This window comes from Peromyscus maniculatus, chromosome 21 (genome assembly GCF_049852395.1).
Source record: "Peromyscus maniculatus bairdii isolate BWxNUB_F1_BW_parent chromosome 21, HU_Pman_BW_mat_3.1, whole genome shotgun sequence".
NCBI lineage: Eukaryota > Metazoa > Chordata > Mammalia > Rodentia > Cricetidae > Peromyscus > Peromyscus maniculatus.
Window position 1 is genome coordinate 26,645,648 of NC_134872.1, and position 12,453 is coordinate 26,658,100.

At 49.8% G+C, this 12,453-nt stretch overlaps 1 protein-coding gene across 2 annotated transcripts in view; it reads left to right on the plus strand.

Annotated features, from left to right (window-relative positions):
- The first annotated feature begins 4,743 nt into the window (after nucleotides 1-4,743).
- Nucleotides 4,744-12,453, plus strand: part of Macroh2a2 (macroH2A.2 histone) — a 51,796-nt gene continuing 44,086 nt past the window's right edge. Inside the window, exon 1 of one of the 2 annotated variants that reach the window (XM_015990424.3) lies at nucleotides 4,744-5,310. The gene's annotated coding sequence lies outside the window, so the exon portion shown is untranslated. The other variant, XM_006972715.4, reaches the window with a different exon arrangement.

Genomic DNA, 12,453 nt, shown 5'->3' on the forward strand with positions numbered 1-12,453 from the left:
ATCTATCTTTATGACTCTTGGGGTATCTTTATGAGATCTTGGGGGATCTCAGCTTGCTTCAAAGAAGGATCAGAAACACAAACAAAAATCATCTGGATGTACAAATCTTGCACACGTGTGTACTTCCATCTGCCAACTATAAATATATAGCGGCATGGTCATGGTCCTATTGGAAAAGGCAAGGAGATCAATAGATCCTAGGGGAGGAAAACTGATCCCCAATTGTGTGTGCATCATACACTGGATCAGAACTGATCGGGGGAAAATAGAGGTCTGTTTAATCCACAGATGATGCATTAGATTGTGTGGGGGTGGGGGTGGGGGACATGGTTGAGAGGGAACATGGTCCCAGTGCAGGCAGGAGGATCAGCAGGGTTTTGTTTTGACTTTTTTTTTTTTTTTTTTGGTTTTTCGATACAGGGTTTCTCTGTGTAGCTTTGCGCCTTTCCCGGGACTCACTTGGTAGCCCAGGCTGGCCTCGAACTCACAGAGATCCACCTGGCTCTGCCTCCCGAGTGCTGGGATTAAAGGCGTGCGCCACCACCGCCCGGCTTGTTTTGACTTTTTGAGACAGGGTTTCTCTGTGTAGCCCTGGCTGTCCTCGAACTCACAGAGATCCACCTGCCTCTGCCTCCTGAGTGCTGGGATTAAAGGCGTGCGCCGCCGCCGCCGCCGCCGCCGCCGCCGCCGCCGCCGCCGCCGCCGCCACCACCACCCGGCTGAGGATTAGCAGTTTGAGGCCAACCTCAGCTACACAACCAGTTTGAGGCTGCCTCCCATACACGAGACCTGTCTCAAAATAAAAGGAGGGAGAGAGAACAGAAGGAAGACGATTTTAAAGGGCAAAATGAATGAACTTCTTTTTTTAAATAGGTGACTTGGAGCCAGTGAGGTGGGCCAGTGGGTAAAGGGGCCTGCCACCAAGCCTGGTGACCCGAGTTAGATTCCTGGAACTCACTTGGTGGAAGGAGAGAATTGACTCCCTCAAGTTGTGCTCATGTGCAACATGGCACATGTACACCCCCCCCCCACACACACACACACATACCAGGTGCACAAATAAATAATTGATTGATGAAATAAAACCGAGGACTTGTGGGTGAATTTCCAGCAGATCCAACAGGACATGAGTCTTTCTGACTGCACTCTGATCTGAACCATTCATTTTCAGTCTCTGCGCCAGGCCCCACGCCTGTCTGAAGGTAGATGCACTTTACCCAGCATCTCAATAAAACCTCACCAGACATCCTGTAAGGGTTTTTCTGGCACAGCCTATCTTGGCAACTGGAGGCCAGGCAATACCACGATGTCACACCATGCCACAAACCTCACGCAAGACATTTATTGGGGACACCAACAGAAAATGGCAGCTGCCTCTGAACTGGAAGAGGAACAACAGAGAGCTGTTGGAGGGTCTTTGGAGCATGCCCAGTGAACTAGTGGAAAAGTACAGCTGGATGTATTGCCCAGTGGTTAACTCTGAAACATTCTTTGGCCATTAACATGGATACAGTTGGGATTTCCAAGTGTCTAAGTGTTACAGCTCAGAAGGAAAAGGTATCCTGGCAGCTGGGAGCCAAGGAATGTCACAAAGTCACACCACACAACAAACCTCACCCAAGAGATTTATTGGGAGGGAAAAACCCAGGAGAGTAGCTGCATCTACCTCAGTGAGAAGCAGCAGCAGCAAACTGAGCTGAAGACAGAGTTTATATAGGATTTCTTGAAGGGGCGGAATGGGTGGAGCTTTCTGGGGTGGCCTGGGATTGGAGGGATTATGTGGCCTGATCTTGGGGCAGGCTCAGGAATTGGTAGGATTTTTTTTTTCTGTGGAGTGGGGCCTGGCCACTCTCTCACGTGGGTGGGGGTGGGGGGGAGTGGGGGCAGGGAGTGTTGGTGGAAAAGACTATTACAACTGATATGGAAGTCTGGGGCAGGGCCTGGTCCCCAGGATGCCTGGAGGGGCCTGGCGGGGCCAGGCAGGGCCACCAGAGTAGTCTGGGGGTGAAGCCTGGCAGCTGGAGGTCTCTAGGGGCAGAGTCTACAAGGGGAGTTCTGTGCTCAGCAGGGAAAGTCACCCATACTGACTAGCCAACACCAAGTCTTGGTCAATCGGAGGAAGGATGTTTTTCCCTTGACCTTTCTACCTTACACATCCCAGTCACTAATGGTGTCAACTCAGAATCAATACGCGGGTTCATCGCATTATACACACACGGGTCAAGGGTTAAAAAAAAATGTTCCAGCCGAAAACTGTCATCCACCCACCTCCTACCATTAAGTTAACTGCCTACTCCTTGAGGATACAGGTTGGGAGAGGTCCAAGAGGCTTTCGATCAAATGACTGAGTGCAAAACTTCCTTTGGACTGGTGACTCAAAAGCGGCTGCACCACCCAAAAGCTCCCCCCACCCCCCAACTGGTGAAGGCTCACAAAAGCGCAGCCCCTGCAGCTCTCTGCAGAACTTGCAGGCAGCCCAACAAGTCAGAGAAGGATCTCTGCAACTCAGCTGGTCAGGGCCTCCTCCCCCTCCCCGGGAGTTCACTGTTTCTATAACCTTGGGGAGAGGCCCTGCGGAACCTTGAAAGTATCAACTTTCCCAGACTCGGAGGGTTTGTTTACCTGATGAGCCCCCACCCCCACCCCGTCCCCAGCAACCCCCCACCTCTGCCTTTGGAGAGAATGTTTCCATTGGCAGGAAACCACTATACACAGTATATGCCTCCATCTCAGTGGAAGGTTTCTGGTTATGTGTTAAAAGCCCGTGATAAAATATGAGCCATTGAACTCCATCTGCCCAATGGAAGTTGTAGGTCTGTCCACTATATTTCCTGCAAATTTTGGAGCTGGTAGAGATTATTCTGGCTGGGTATCTCTAAATGCTGTGGAAACTTTGCCTGTGGTTTGCTGGGTGGCCTTGGCTGGACCACTACATCTATCCAAGTTTTGATTCATGAAGCTTTTGATTCTGCGGCAAAACACAGTATTGTGTAGTTGACGGCCCCCTTGACTCTGAGTGACTCCGTCATTTACAGCTGGTCCCCAACTTAACACTTTCTCAGCTTTACCATTGGGCAAGAGTAAATAGCATTCAGTAGAAATCATGCCTGAAGTTTTGGATTTCCACTTCTGTACTAGTGATGTGTGGTGAGCATCTCTTGGGATGCTGGGGGAGGTGAGGAACCATTCCTCACTGGTGAGCCGGGCAGGAAAGATTACCACTACCACCACAGTGCCTTGTGCTTAGCCAGTGAAGTGTACTGCCCTTATGTCTTAATTCGGCTTACACCATTTACAGGGACGTAACCCCATCTTACATGGCAGAATCATCTGTATTTGAAGACACTTCCAGAATGAAATGGGGAGGCTCTTGAGTAACACACTTTGCAGCTTCATCCTTTCTCTGAAGAGCACATAACCAAATAGTGGACTAGACAAGTCGCAGAGGGTTCATATAAATCCAGCAGATAGCCCCTGAATTGGGGGGCAGAAGAATCAAGAGTAAGGTCTTTCTTGGCTACATGGCAAGTACAAGGCCAGCCTGAGCTACTTGAGACGATGTCCAAAGAAAGGAAAGAAGTCAGGAATGGAGGCACAAACATTAATCGGAGCACTCAGGAGGCAGAGGAAGGCAGATCTCCGTGAGTTTGAAGCCAGCTTGATCTACCTATCAATTTCCAAGCCAGCCAGGGCTACATAGTCCTTGTCTCAAAGAGAAGATGGAAAGAGGGAGGAAGGGATGGAGGAAATGAGGAACAAAGGAAAAAATGGAGGAAATAAATGTCACATTAAAATGACTTTTTTTTTTTTTTTTGAGAGGGTCTCTGTTTATGGTGATACAGCCCAGACTGGCTTTCAATTCACAGAGGTCCACTTGCCTCTACCTCCCAAGTGCTAGGAGTAAAGGCATGTGCCACCATACCTAGCCACATGTACCATTTTTAGAAGAAATTACAGAGAATGTGACTATTATGTGCCAATGAGTAATTCAATTACATTTCTCTGAGCATGGCTGACTGGGGGTGGGGAGTGATGGTCAAGTTCTCCTCCAAGGTGCTGGAACTGTCTTGAATGATGGTTTAAAGATTATTTTTTAATAAGAAAGATGGACACTCCCTCTAGGAATATGCGAAGATGCCAGGAGGAGACATCTCAGATGGACATCTGAACTCCTTTAAATACCCATTTCTGGAAAGAGGACTGCATGCTGCTTGGATTTCTGGGCTGGCAAGGATTTTCAAAACAAAAGATGGGAGGGTCATACCCAGAAAGCATAAAGGGTTTAGGTGGGAGAATTAAGGCTGTCCTGCCTCTCCGACTATGGGGTCCCCTGCCGGAGGAGATGAAAATGGAAACTTATTTACAGCATAAGGAAACATGCATAGTTTGGGGGGGGGGGGAGCAAAGATGGCTGGTTCTTAGCCAACACTCAAGCTTAAAATGCACCTTCTCAGTGGAAAGCACTGTCTATAAATTCCAGCTGCCGGCTCAATGAAATGGCACTGGGCTAGGGTGGCAGGGTGGTTAGCCTTTCCCCACCCAGGCCATCACAGGCATCGGTCACCCCAAAGCCCCCCACTGCGCACATAAACGTAATGATCCTTTGTGGCAGCAAGCACACACTAAAGGTCTCGGATTTGGGAAAGTCCATTTGGTCACTGCTGAAGATTTCGCTTCATTTATTTATTTATTTTATTTTGCAGATATCAAAAGGTTGCCTGCCTCTCAGCCGCCTCTGATTCAGCCAGGAGAAATGTGAGGAAAACATGGATGGTCCATTCAAGTTAACGCATATGGTGACTGGCCTTGGAGGCATGTGCTCTTGACAAGCTTCACAGTATAAAAGCAAGCCGTGGTTTCCACCAGGGACCAAGCAACTACACATGCCCAATGTCACCTGATACTGTCCACCGCTCCGCCATCACAATGAATTTTCTGGAAACTAATAACAACTGCTTCTTCAGACACTATCTTTGTGCTAAACTCGGTCCCCGTTGGGAGACGACAAATTAAAGCAACCCAATTTAAAAAAAAAAAAAAATGATTATGGGGCACACGGTCTTCATCCACCAAGGAGCAAACACATTTGTGCCTCCAAACACTACACAGCCGATTCTCGCTCGGTCTTCACTTATAAACAGCGGACAGGCAGGAGTATAAATTCTCGGTTCCTGTGGTCGCCGTGTGCGACACAGTAATGTGTTTGGTAATATTTTCAGGTCAAGGCTGCATCCAAAGTGGGCTTTTTGCGTTCACCTTCTCACCCCATAATCGGCAGATGAACGCCCACACCTCTTTCTCCCAGCCAAGGTGAGTGGAGCTAACGGGAGCCTGTGGCTGGTGACCACAAGGCCTCCGTGCAGGGCTCTAGGGAAGCGGGGTCCTCGCAGCCAACAGCTCCGCGAGGCGCAGGCCCGGTGGTTCCATCGTGACCACTGCAGAAGGACAATAGCTCATCAAGCCCCACGAAAGCCCCCGGACCCGTCGCGGAGCCTGGGCTGGCGGGGGATGAGGCTGAGCGACTCCTCCTAGAGGTGGTTATGTGGAGAAGGAGCAATCCCTTCTCCCTCCTCCTCCTCCCCCCGCTACTATCCGCGGCCCGGAGAACTGCCGCTTGCCGCCATTGACACGCACAGATACAACCCCAAGAAAGGCAGGGTCCTGCCCGACACCGGCGGCACGCGGGCCGAACCTGCGGCCGGGGATTGGCGCGCACTAGGCCACCGGGCGCCCGGAGCCCGCGGCGCAGCACCAGGTGAGCCCGCCATGCCCGTGGCATCATTGTTTCGGGGGGCGCCGGGGGTCTGGAAACAAAACCCTCTGCCCGGGCAGTGCAGGGGCCGAAGGAAGCCACGGCGCCTCCCCCTGCAGCCCTGCGGGCGCACCCCGGTCACCGACCCACCTCTGCCACAGAAATTAATAAATCGATTTGCTCAACTTGCTTCCTCGGGAGATAAAAAGGGGGGGTTGCTGAAGACGCCGCGCGATGCCCGCAGCCGGCGAGGGGCTGGGGCGCCCTGGGCCAGGCAGGGAGGATGCAGAGATGCGGGGTCCAGCGGCCCGGCTGGCGGTGCCGGGAGCTCAGGGCTTCGAGGATGCGGAGCTCAGGGCGCAGGGGAGGGAGGAGGGAGGCGCCCGGGCGCCGAGAGGACCGGGCGGGGGACGCAGGCTCGCCAGGGCCGAGGGCGCGCGACCAGGGCCTCCGGGGTGCCGGGCTGGGCGCGGGCTGACAATGGAGGAGGACGCGGAGGCGCCGGGGCGGCGCGGATGAGGAGCCGGGATGCTGCGGGTGCCGCGGCGGAGGAGGACGCGGGGCCGAGCACTCCCCCTCGGGTTCCCTTTCCGGGGCGCTCGGTGCTTGCACCGGCAAATGGCGGCCTCTGTGCGGCTCGCCCTGCCGGTCCCAGCTGCTTAATTTGCGCGGGAAAATAACAATAATAATATTAATAATATCAAGAAGAGGGAGATCAAAGTCAAGTCAGGAAAAGGCTGCACCCGCTGCCGCGGCTTGGAGTCTGCCCTGCCTCCCCGGCTGCCAGAGCGCCATCCAGGTGCACCGCATCCCAGCCCCGCCAGCCTCCTGATCGCTCCCCAGAGTGTCTTTCCACGCCTTTCCTCATGGGGGCGCCCTCAGCTCCTGCCCTCTTTGTTCCTCTCAACAATGGCCAAAGGGGCATCGAACCCCCCAAACGCTCATTGAGCCGCCTCCTCCCGGAGCTGTGCGTTGCTCATTGTGCCTGGGAGTGAAGTGGGCCACCGGTGGGGCCTCATTTATGCCTGGCTTTAGGCTGCTTTGCTGCAGCCTTTAGGCCGTAGTTCTCTGGGGTGAGTGGAGAATGGAAGGGGCTAGTGGAAAGAGGCTGAAAAACCAAAGTGTGGATCGCTGCCTGTTGGGGACGCGGTGGAAACCAGCCCAGACTGGAAAGCAGTTTTCCAGGTGAGCTGGCGGTCCTGGCTTCAGGGGAATTCACAGCAGGAGGCCACACCGTCTAGCAGCCCCAGGGCGATCAATCCAGAGTCTCTGGTGAAAGGCGTCCACGGTTCCTCACGTGTTTTATGTTGAACACAGTTGCACCCTCACTGGGCTGTGCAGTCGCTTCAGTAGGTAAGGGGGAAAAGGAGGTGTTATTCAGAGCAAAATGTCTGCGCTTATGTCGTCTCAAGACAAATTAAACTGTGCCTAATCCCCGAGCAGTCCGCTCTGTCTGCGAGACTGAAAGTTGTCCCCTACCCCATAGGGAACTCTCCGAACTAAATGCTCAGAGCTGCAGGACCGGCGGCCGACCGGTGCCTTTGGGTTTTGAGAAATGTTGACATGAAGGAACTGAAATATTGGAATTCCTCTGTAGGAAATTGCATCTTAATAAGAAATAATTCACATCAGCAAAATCTCTTTCCTGCATCCAAATTCCCTCTCAAAATACTGTCTTCCTCTCCTCCGGTTTGTCCCACCCTAACACTGGTTCTGCCTCACCGGGATCCACTCATCCTTAGCCTTCAGATGGGATGGACCATTTCTGCTATTTCAGAACTCCATACAGAGAACTTAGCCTCTGTGGATCTAGAAGGTCCCAAAGATTCTGACCCTACTCCATCTTCTCTGCCTAGCTGCCAGGGCTTGTTTGTCGCCTGTGGTCTGCTGGGCCCCAGTGGGTGGGACCCCCTGCTAACTATAGCAGAGACAACCAAGCCCTGTTTTCTCTGCCTCCTGCTAGGAAAGCGGGAGGTGAATTCTGTCGCAGACAGCTTTAAATGGAAACTATCAATACCTACGGAGAGGCGCATGCAAAAATTGAATTCTCTTAAGAATGTTTTTTTTGTTGTTGTTGTTCATAAGAAATAACCTCAAAGTTAGTTGCCCTCTTGGTGCATGCTTTTGAAAAGTGTGTTGTAAAGATCAGCAAAAGACAGGGATCAGTCAGCCAGCATTCACTGAGCGTGGACTCTTAACAGAGCCAATCAGAGAGAGCAACACGGATTTTAGGAAGCCAGGGTCCCACTCTCAGTGAGCATCCCACCGAAGGCCTAGGAGATGCTAAAATAAAAATACAGGCAATGCAAGGGGGAAAGTGTTATGATTTATGCTCCTGGGAAATTGGGTACCTACTACTGTCGAGAGCTGTGAGTGCTGATACAATGTGGATGGCAGTTAGGCATTATTTAAAAAAATTACTACATTTGTGTGTGTGTGTGTGTGTGTGTGTGTGTGTGTGTGTGTGTGTGTGTACATTTGTTTGTGTGTCTGGGCATGCACGTGCCACAGCACTCATGTAGAGGTCAGAGGACAATACCAGGTGTCCGCCCCTGCTTTCCACCGTATTGGAGACAGGCTCTCTGCTTTTTTAAACCCACCACATAGACCAGGCAAGCTAGCCCTGGCGCTTCTGGCAATTCTGACTCTGCCTCCCATGTCTGAAGATCTTCTAGGACTGTAGATGCTCTTCCTACTCCTCCATCTTTGACATGGATTCAGAGACTTGAACTCAGGCTTTCGTGGCAAGAACATTTACCCAAGGAACTATCTCCCTAGTCCTGAGCTTGGCACTGTTAAATATATAATATGCACATGCTATAAAGTAGCAGTTCGTTTCTTCTCCTGATAGTGTTATATTTAGTGCGTGCGTGCGTGCAGGTCAGAGGGCATCTTACTGGAGTTGGTTCTCTTCTTCCATGATGTGGGCCCTGGGGATCAAACTCAAATTCTTAGGCTTGACAGCAAGCACTTGACCTCTCAGTCGTGAGCCTAGTACTCCATTTCTTGGTGTGTGTCCTCCTGAAGCAGACGTGTGTGCTCCGTGTGTGCGAACATTTATGGCGGGGTTTCGGTAGTTCCAACCTTGAAAACACCTTAACAGCCACTAGTAAGGGATGCTACATAATCCCTTCCACATCTACATTCTGGAACACGAGAGAGCAGTTAAAAAAAAGTAGAGCCAATGTATATATACAGAGAAAGATCACCAAGGCATGGTATTAATAAAGACAGAAAGGGGCAGATCACAGACATGCTAAATAAAACTGTAGATTTCTATAAATTAAAATACCATATAAATAGGAAGTGGAGAGAAGATATTTGAAGGGCTGTGAAGAGCTTTGGTTCACAGCTACTACCACGGCTGTTGTGGCCTTTGACATTGTATACATCGTCCAAGCAATTTATGGATTGCTTGGACAGGTAGCTACAACTAGTCATTTGGAAATAATATAAGATAATGTGAATGAAAGCCACAAAATGCTGCAGTTTTTAAAGGAAGCAGATTTCAGGCTGGAAGGGAGGAACATGGCTAGGTTTCCTAGACAAGGTGGTGGGACTGAGTGGAAGCAGTCCATTGAGGAGGCAAGAAAAGCTCCCTCACCTCTTCCGTCTCCAACAAAACTTTATGTGCCATCCCAGCAAGGCCGACCAGGCCTATCAGCTTCCCACTGAAGGATGAACTAAAAAACACTCGCAATGCTTTTCATCACAATGATTTTGCACACAGGTCCATGAGACATTAAGGGGGAAGGGAGGAATAAAAGAGGAGAAAGGGGGGGGGGTGTTTTGTTTCATGACAGGGTGTCGTGTAGCCCAGGTTGGTCTTGAACTCTCTACAGGGCCCCTGATCCTCCTGCCTCTGCCTCCCGAGTCCCTAGGTTATATGGGTGCAGGACCACACCTAGTTTGTGAAGCTTGAAACTAAAACCCAGAGCTTCCTGCTGCTAGAAAAGAACAGCTGAGCCACCCCCAGCCTGGAGTCCCATAACAGTGCTGAAAGCTATGGTTTTCAGCAGCAGCTCAGAGGGCAGGGAGTTTCTCTTGGGAATTAAATTGACAGGAAGATGGGTCTTTGAAAGATACTTCATTTGACAAAATACAGAGGAAACCTAAAAACGCTTTTGTAAAGGGTTTAAAAAACATTCAGCCGGGCGGTGGTGGCGCACGCCTTTAATCCCAGCACTTGGGAGGCAGAGCCAGGCGGATCTCTGTGAGTTCGAGGCCAGCCTGGGCTACCAAGCGAGCTCCAGGAAAGGCACAAAGCTACACAGAGAAACCCTGTCTCGAAAAACCAAAAAAAAAAACAAAACCAAAAAAAAACAAACAAACAAAAAAAAACATTCATACTATGTTTCAGTGGGTTTAAAAAACATTCATACTATGTTTCAGTGTGTTCGTGGGGGAGGTTGGAAGACAGCTTTCTGAGAGTCGGTTATCCTGAGCTTTCTCCTTCTCACGGGTTCTGGGGCTAGAACACCGGGCCTTAGGCTTTGCCGCAGTCACCCTCCCCTACCTAGCCATCTTGATGGGTTTAAACACGCCTTTGAAGCAAAACATGTAAGTGGTTGCTTTTAAATTATTCACTCACTTCAGGAATACTGATCGAGTATCAGCTGTGTCCTTACCACTAGACAGGGTGTTGTCAGGGTACAGTGGAGAGACGGAAGAAATCAGGAACTGGAGGGTGGGGCGTTCCAGGTGAAGTTTTCCACAGATAGTGTAGCTGTGGCCAGTCTTCTCCTGACTCCTGAACGTTATCATCTGACAGCCACACAAAGACGGCAGCATGCACTAACACACACACACACACACACACACACACACACACACACGAATAAAGAAATGTAATTTAAAAAATTTTTTTGAGCTGAGGATCGAACCCAGGGCCTTGTGCTTGCTACTCTACCACTGAGCTAAATCCTCAACCCCCTAATTTTTTTTTTTGTAATAGCTTCTTTCAAGGAAATAAACCATGTTGAGGGCTAGCAAGTTGGCTCAGTGATAAAGGAGCTTGCTACCAAATCCGATGACCTGACTGATCCCACGGTGGAAGGGGAGACCCAGGTCCCACAGGTTATCCTCCGTACTCCCCATGCCCATCGTGGTACGTGCGTGAATACACACATGTGTGCACACATGCACACAAACAAATAAATGGTGTAATAATTAAAATGCAAGAACTTAAGTTTGTATTGATGGCATGTGGACTGCCAGCCAGGTTCTAGTCTGAGCACTTGATATGAATGAACTTATTTAGTTCTGACCAGGGCGCCACAGACAGCCGATGTTACTATCCCTGCCCTTGAGGAAAGGAAGCAAAGGCTGAGGAGGAGCCAAGGGACTCCAGCCCAGGAAGCCTGCCAGCATGCTCTATCCATGCATTTAAAAAAAAAAAAAAAAAAAAAAAAAAAAAGTGTTCCTAATATTCCAGTGATTCTGTGCTGATTTATGCAGATTTTTTTGAAGTATGAAAACTTTTATTTATAAAACTTATTTGCATCGCAGCCGGGAAACCCCTCCCGTGCTGTGACAAATGAAACATAAAGAGAATCCGATGGATGGAGCCACGTAGCGCTCTGCTTTCAACTGTCGTATCGCAGTATTAAGTGAGATAAATCTGATGGTGTCTCCGAAGCCCTCTCTGTTCGTTTATCCATCTCAGCATCCATCATACTTTGCCTGATTTATTTGACTGGCATTGCCAATTTGGACCTTGGATGGAGTAAGTAATTCAAGTCAAAATCCCCACGCTTTGACATAAATAGGTGCCAGACGTACACACAGACCCCCAGCCTGGGGACACCACTTCAGCTAATTCCCTGCTGTCAAAAGAGTCTTTTTTTTTTTTAAATCTTGTCATTTATTTATTGTGTGTATTTATGTAGGTGGGCGAGCACACGCTACCGCACACGTGTGCCGCTGAGTACGTAGAGGACATACTTGCAGGGGACAGAGGACAGTTGGCAGGAGCCACTACCCTTTTTTCTCAGGGATCACACACAGGCTTGGCAACAGGAACCCTACTGAGCCATCTTGCCAGCCTTAGCCACATTTTTTACCCTAAAATGATAACACTCAGTCTGCCTCAAGATTTGAGGGTTGTGTCTGGATACGAGACGCCATTCTAGGGAAATGTTCAGATGCCAAAATTTGGTTGTTTCCATGAGAATTAGGCAAAAACTTAATTAAGGTCAAATCCGATTCTCCTGTACCCCAGGCCCGTGCTTGCCGGGCAGTGCTGTATGTGATCTATGTACAGGACAATGTAACTCGTATTTTCCACAACTTTTGCTGCTCAATAAAGCATAAAATTAAATAGCGGTGTGGCCCCCAGAGAGGTCAAGTCCAAGAGCTTCTGCAGTAGATGGTATAAACGTTTAGGTCAGAGGGTAATTCAGCGCATTCCCCATCAACACAGGAAAGTTACAGATTGATTACTCTCACAGAATTTCAACCAAGAGATAATCAATTCATGTATTCCTCTGCTTCCTCTCAGCTGGATTCTCTGTGTGGACATGTGGTGTACGTATGATTGCATGTTTGTAGGTATACATGTGTGAGCGTATATGTGGAGGACGAAGGTGTGTGTGTGTGTGTGTGTGTGTGTGAGTGTGTGTAGATCAGAGGACAGCTTGCAGGAGCTGAGTCTCTCCTCCCACCATGTAGCCTCCAGAGATGGTGTGGTATCAAGTGCCTTT